Genomic DNA, 7,203 nt, shown 5'->3' with positions numbered 1-7,203 from the left:
AATCCCAGCACTTTTGGAGGCCGAGGTGGGCGGATCACCTGAGGTCGGGAGTTCGAGACCAGCCTGACCAACATGGAGAAACTCCATCTCTACTAAAAATACAGAATTAGCTGGGTGTGGTGGCACATGCCTGTAATCCCAGCAACTCAGGAAGCTGAGGCAGGAGAATCACTTGAACCCAGGAGGCGGAGGTTGCTGTGAGCTGAGATCGCGCCATTGCACCCCAGCCTGGGCAACAAGAGCAAAACTCCGTCTCAAAAAAAAAAAGAAGAAGAAGAAGAAACCCAAACACACACACAAACAAAATAACAGGTGCAGGCCAGTTAAACAAAAACAACTCAAGAACTGTGCCCTGCAGGGGCGCATTCATGTGCGGGTGCCCCCTAGAGGACTCTGAGGGTAGAATGCATTCATGCTGAATGGATGCAACAGGATCATTTTTCTTCATCCAAAGTGAATTCCCTACCGTATGCTATGCCCAGGGGACATGGCCAGTGAACAAGACATGCAAACATTATTGCTGCTGCTCTGTTCACACATGCAAGAGAGAGACAATGAGTCAGCAAACACACACATAACTTGTTTTTGTATAGCAAAATGTACCAGAACATAAGATATAGGGGACTGGTGGCTGGGCGTGGTGGCTCATGCCTGTCATCCCAGCACTGTGGGAGGCCGAGGCAGGTGGATCACCTGAGGTCAGGAGTTGAGACCAGCCTGGGCAACATGGGGAAACCCCATCTCTACTAAAAAATACAAGTCCCAGCTACTCAGGAGGCTGAGGCAGGGGAATTGCTTGAACCTGGGAGGCGGAGGTTGCCGTGAGCCAAGATCGCCCCACTGCAATCCAGCCTGGGTGACAGGTAGAGACTCCATCTCAAAATGATGATGATAATAATAATAATAATAAGAAGAAGAAGAAGAAGGCTGGGCACGGTGGCTCACGCCTGTAATCCCATCACTTTGGGAGGCTGAGGCAGGCAGATCACGAGGTCAGGAGTTCGAGACCAGTCTGACCAACATGGTGAAGCCCCATCTCTACTAAAACTGCAAAAATTAGTCGGACATGGTGGTGTACGCCTGTAATCCCAGCTACTCAGGAGGCTGAGGCAGGAGAATTGCTTGACCCTGGGAGGCAGAGGTTGCAGTGAGCCGAGATCGTGCCACTGCACTCCAGCCTGGATGACAGAGCAAGACTCCATCTCAAATAATAATAATAATAATAATAATGGCTCAAGCTAATAAAAGAAGGCCTGTCAATGCACCTATATCACCTTCTCTGTTGCATTATTAAAAAAAAAAAGATATAGGAGGCTGGGGTGAGCTACTTTAGATGGAGTGGTCAGGGAAAGGCCTTTTGAGGGGAGGAGTCTGAGCTGCTGGCTGAAGGATAAGACAGAACCACCACCCAAAGCATCTAAGAAAGGCTGCCGGTCCAGACACAGGCGCCCTGAGTGGTACACAATAGGTGTGCTCATCCGAGAGCAATGAGGCTAGTGCCGCTGACTTCAGGGTGATTGAGGAACTGCGGTAGGAAATGAGGCAGATAATGTGGTATTGTCGCAACCATGGAAATGCAGGCTGATGACACAGAACACTACAGATTTCAGAAACAGATGCACTTGATCTGTGCACAAAGTCACATTGCTTTTTTGCAGTCGAGAACAGACATTTTTGTGGAGCTGTATTCGGTCCAGGACCCCGACCTTACACCGTACCCCAAATACATTTCTAGATGGTTCACATGTCTAAGTGTGAAAGATAAAACTATAAATATTCAAGAGCAAGGCATTGGGAAACATCTCTGGGATATCAGGATTGGCAAGGATTTCCTTTTTCTTTCCTTTTTTTTTTTTGAGACAGATTCTTGCTCTGTTGCCCAGAATGGAGTGCAGTGGCGCGATCTTGACTCACTGCCAGCCTCCGCTTCCTGGGTTCAAGCGATTCTCCTGCCTCAGCCTCCCGAGTAGCTGGGACTACAGGCGCCCACCACGCCCACGTAATTTTTATATTTTTAGTAGAGACGGGGTTTCACCATGTTGGCCAGGCTGATCTCAAACTCCTGACATCAAGTGATCCGCCCACCTCAGCCTCCCAAAGTGCTGGGATTACAGGCGAGAGCCACCTTGCCTGGCCAGTAGTGATTTTTTTAAATAGACAAATGAAAAGCGTATGTGTTGGCCGGGCTCGGTGGCTCATGCCTGTAATCCTAGCACTTTGGGAGGCTGAGGCAGGTAGATCACGAGGTCAAGAGATCAAGAACATCCTGCCAACATGGTGAAACCCGTCTCTACTAAAATACAAAAAATTAGCCAGGCGTGGTGGCACACACCTGTAATCCCAGCTACTTGGCAAGCTGAGACAGGAGAACCGCTTGAACCCGGGAGGTGGAGGATGCAGTGAGCCGAGATTGCACCACTGCACTCCAGCCTGTCGACAGAGCAAGACTCTGTCTCAAAAAATAAATAAATAGGCCGGGCGCGGTGGCTCACGCCTGTAATCCCAGCACTTTGGGAGGCCGAGGCGGGCGGATCACGAGGTCAGGAGATCGAGACCATCCTGGCTAACATGGTGAAACCCCGTCTCTACTAAAAATACAAAAAATTAGCCGGGCGTGGTAGCGGGCGCCTGTAGTCCCAGCTACTCGGGAGGCTGAGGCAGGAGAATGGCGTGAACCCGGGAGGCGGAGCTTGCAGTGAGCCGAGATCGCGCCACTGCACTCCAGCCTGGGCGACAGAGCGAGACTCCGTCTCAAAAAAAAAAAAAATAAATAAATAAATAAATAAATAAATAAATAAATAAATAAAATAAAAATGTATGTATTTATGGTGTACAACATAATGTATTGCTATATGTATACATTGTGGAGTGGCTAAATCAAGCGGTTTCACACATGCATTGCCTCACATATTTTTTTGTGGTGTGAGCACTTAAAATCTATTGTCAGTGGTTTTCAAGAATATGGTTCTTTTTTTTTTTTTTTTGAGACAGAGTCCCACTCTATTGCCCAGGCTGGAGTGCAATGGCACGATCTCGGCTCACTGCAACCTCTGTCTCTCAGGTTCAAGTGATTCTCCTGCCTCAGCCTCCCGAGTAGCTGGGATTACAGGCTCGCACCACCACGCCCAGCTAATTTTTTTATTTTTATTTTTTTTAGTACAGATGGGGTTTCACCATGTTGGTCAGGCTGGTCTTGAACTCCTGACCTCGTGATCCGCCCACCTCGGCCTCCCAAAGTGCTGGGATTACAGGCGTGAGCCACCGTGCCCGGCGGAATATGGTTCATTATTATTAACTCTAGTTACCTTCTTGTTCCATGGATCTCAAAACTTATACCTCCTGTCTATCTGAAGCTTTGTATCTTTTTGTATTGTTTTGTTTTTTGAGACAAGGTCTCACTTTGTCACCCAGCCTGGAGGGCAGTGGTGTGATCATGGCTCACTGCAGCCTTGAACTCCCTGGGTTCAAGGGATGCTCCCACCTCAGCCTCCCGAGAAACTGGGATTGCAGGTGCGCACCACCACGCCCAGCTAATTTTGTATTTTTTGTAGAGATGGGGTTTTGTCATGTTGCCCAGGTCAATCTCAAACTCCTGAGCTCAAGCAGTCCTCCCACATTGACCTCCCAAAGTTCTGGGATTACAGGTGTGAGCCACTGTGCCTAGCCTGAAACATTGTATTCTCTGACTAAGAACTTCCCATTGACACAGTGGCTAACGTGTAATCCCAGCACTATGGGAGGCCAAGGCGGGAGGATCACCTGAGGTTGGGAGTTCGAGACCAGCCTGGCCAACATGGTGAATCTCTACTAAAAATACAAAAATTAGCCAGGCATGGTGGTGCGTGCCTGTAATCCCAGCTACTAGGGAGGCTGAGGCAGGAGAATGGCTTGAACCCGGGAGACGGAGGTTGCGGTGATCCGAGATCATGCCATTGCACTCCAGCCTGGGCAACAAGAGCGAAACTCCGTCTCAAAAAAGAACTTCCCATTCCCTCTCTTCCTCCTCCACCCCCGGACTCCCTCCAGCCCCTGGGAACCCCCATTCTACTCTTTACTTCTATGAGTGCCACATTTTCAGATTCCACATGAGTGCCATCATGCAGTATATGTCTTTCTGTGCTTGGCTGACTTTATTTAACCTATGTCCTCCAGGTTCATCCATGCTGTTCCAAATGACAGGACATCCTTCTTCTTCTTCTTCTTCTTTTTTTTTTAAGATGGAGCCTAGCTCTGTCACCCAGGCTGGAGGGTAGTGGTGTGATCTCAGCTCACCACAACCTCCACCTCCCGGGTTCAAGCGATTCTCCTGCCTCAGCCTCCTGAGTAGCTGGGACTACAGGCATGTGCCACCATGCCTGGCTAACTTTTGTATTTTTAGTAGAGACAGGGTTTCACTATGTTGGCCAGGCTGGTCTCGAATTCCTGACATCATGATCCGCCCATCTCGGCCTCCCAAAGTGCTGGGATTACAGGCATGAGCCACCACGCCCTGCCAGGATTTCCTTCTTTTTTAAGGCTGCCTAGTATTCCATTGTGCGTACACACCCCGTTTTCTTGGTGCGTTCATCCATTGGTGGACACCTAGGTGGATTCCACATCTTGGTGACTGGGAACAGTACTCCCATAAACACGGGAGTGCAGGCGTCTCTTTCACATACTGATTTCATTTCCTTTGGAAACGTACCCAGCAGTGGGATTGCTGGATCACATGACGTTTCTATTTTTACTTTTTTGAGGAAGCTGCGGTTGTAATGTCTCAGCTGAGAACTACAGAATGAGGAGGAGGGGCTACCTGGAGATCCTAAGGAAGCCTGGATGTTACAACACAGGGAAGGGTTAGCGTAAGAGCCCTGAGTAAAGGCATCCTTTCCAGTGTATGAAAAACAGCGCAGCGGCTAATGGGGTGGATCAGACAGGGAGAGCTGAGGAACCTGGAGGTAGGAAGGAAAGCAGCCAAGGCTAACAGGATCCAGATCATGGAAGGCGTTTTAGGACACCGTAAAGAATCTGGCTTTTGTTCAAAGTGGAAAAGGAAGCAATTAGGGGTTGTTAGGATTGGAAATGACACAATATGGTTTCTGTTTTTAAAAGAATCTTAGGCCGGGCGCGATGGCCAGCACTTTGGGAGGCCGAGGTGGGCGGATCATGAGGTCAGGAGATCGAGACCATCCTGGCTAACACGGTGAAACCCTGTCTCTATTAAAAATACAAAAAAATTAGCCGGGCGTGGTGGCAGGCGCCTGTAGTCCCAGCTACTAGGGAGGCTGAGGCAGGAGAATGGCGTGAACCCGGGAGGCGGAGCTTGCAGTGAGCCGAGATCGCACCACTGCACTCCAGCCTGGGAGACAGAACGAGAGTCCGTCTCAAAAAAAAATAAAAAATAAATAAATAAATAAAAAGAATCTTGCTGGGTGGCGGAAAGATATCAACTTGGTGAGGATGTCAAGTGAACAGGGTACAGAAGACGGGGGTCCTTGGGAAAGACGCTGGTGGTCTTGCAATTCTAGGAGAGGCGACGAGAGAAAGCCTCTCCAGAGACAGTGCTTGATGTGGGGCCCGCATGCCTCCAAGGAGAGCGTCTCTGGTGGAGGGAATAGCAGATCCGGATGCCTGGAGGTGGGCGGCAGCAGGAGAGATGAAGCTACACTAGCTAATGGGAAATTCCCTCACTCGGCAAGTATCCTAGAGTGCATTGTGCCCTGTTACAGACGGGCACTGCAGATAGAGCCATGAAGAAAATAAAGTCCTCTAGGCCAGGCGTGGTGGCTCATACCTGTAGTCCCAGCATTTTGGGAGGCCGAGGTGGGAGGATCACTTGAGCCCAGGTGTTCAAGACCAGCCCGGGCAACATGGCAAAACCCCCGTCTCTACTAACAATACAAAAACTGAGCTGAGTGTGGTGGTGCACGCCTGTAGTCCCAGCTATTCGGGAGGCTGAAGCGGGAGAATCGCTTGAACCCGGGAGGCAGAGGGTTGCAGTGAGCCGAGATCACAGCACTGCACGCTCCAGCCCGGGTGACAGAGTGAGACTGTCTCCGAAAAAAAAAAAAAAAAAAGAACAAAGTCCCCTTAGCCAGACATAGTGGCTCATGCCTGTAATCCCAGCACTTTGGGAGGCTGAGGCAGTGGTTCACCTGAAGCCAAGAGTTCGAAACCAGCCTGGCCAACATGACAAGACCCTGTCTCTACAAAAAAAAGATACAAACATTAGCCGGGCATGGTGGCATGTGCCTGTGGTCCCAGCTACTCAGGAGGTTGAGACAGGAGAATTGCTTGAACCCAGGGAAGTTAAGGCTGCAGTGAGCAGTGATCACATCACTGCCCTCCAGCCTGGGTGATAGAGCCAGACCCTGTCTTAAAACAAAAACAAAAAAAGTCCCTGTCCTCATGGCATTCCTGCACTTTAAGGGAAGACCAATAATTACCCACAGGAACACACAGACATGTCACACTATGTCAAACAGTGACGTGTGTGATAAAGAAAAAAAGCTGGGCATGAGAGCAGGAGTAACCAATGCAATTCTAGGAGAGGCGACGAGAGAAAGCCTCTCCGGAGACGGTGCTTGATGGGGGGCCCGCATGCCTCCAAGGAGAGCGTCTCTGGTGGCGGGAATAGCAGATCCGGATGCCTGGAGGTGGGAGTGTGTTTTGCCTGTTCTAAAAAGAGTAAAATGAACGCTGTGCTGGAGGAGAGTGAACGAGGGGAAGAGGAGTAAAACATGAGATCTGGCAGCCGGCAACGTTTGGAGAGAGGCATTTGGGAAACAGATCCCCAAGGACTGGGTTATGGAGCCCAGCTGGGCTCTCCATAAATACCTGGGAGACATGGGGCGCATGAGTTGACAGCTGTCACTCAGGTTGTCAACTGTGAGGTCCTCTACATCTGGCAAGCTCTGAACTCATAGGGTGTTTTTGAGAAATATAAGCGTGTATACAGTTGATCCTTGAACAACACGGGTCCGAACTGTGTGGGTCCACTTATCCAGGGATTTTCTTCCTCTTCTGCCACCTGGAGACAGCCTTCCTCTTCCTCTTCCTCTTCAGCCTACTCAACCTGAAGATGATGAAGATGAAGACCTTTATGATGATCCACTTATACTTAATGAACAGTGAATATACTACTTTCTCCTTCTTATGATTTTTCTTTTTTTTTTTTTTGAGATGGAGTCTCACTCTGTGGCCCAGGCTGGAGTGCAGTGGCGC

This window comes from Pan troglodytes, chromosome 20 (assembly GCF_028858775.2).
Source record: "Pan troglodytes isolate AG18354 chromosome 20, NHGRI_mPanTro3-v2.0_pri, whole genome shotgun sequence".
Classification (NCBI taxonomy): domain Eukaryota; kingdom Metazoa; phylum Chordata; class Mammalia; order Primates; family Hominidae; genus Pan; species Pan troglodytes.
The sequence above is the reverse complement of the archived record's forward strand: the minus strand, read 5'-3'. Positions refer to the sequence as shown.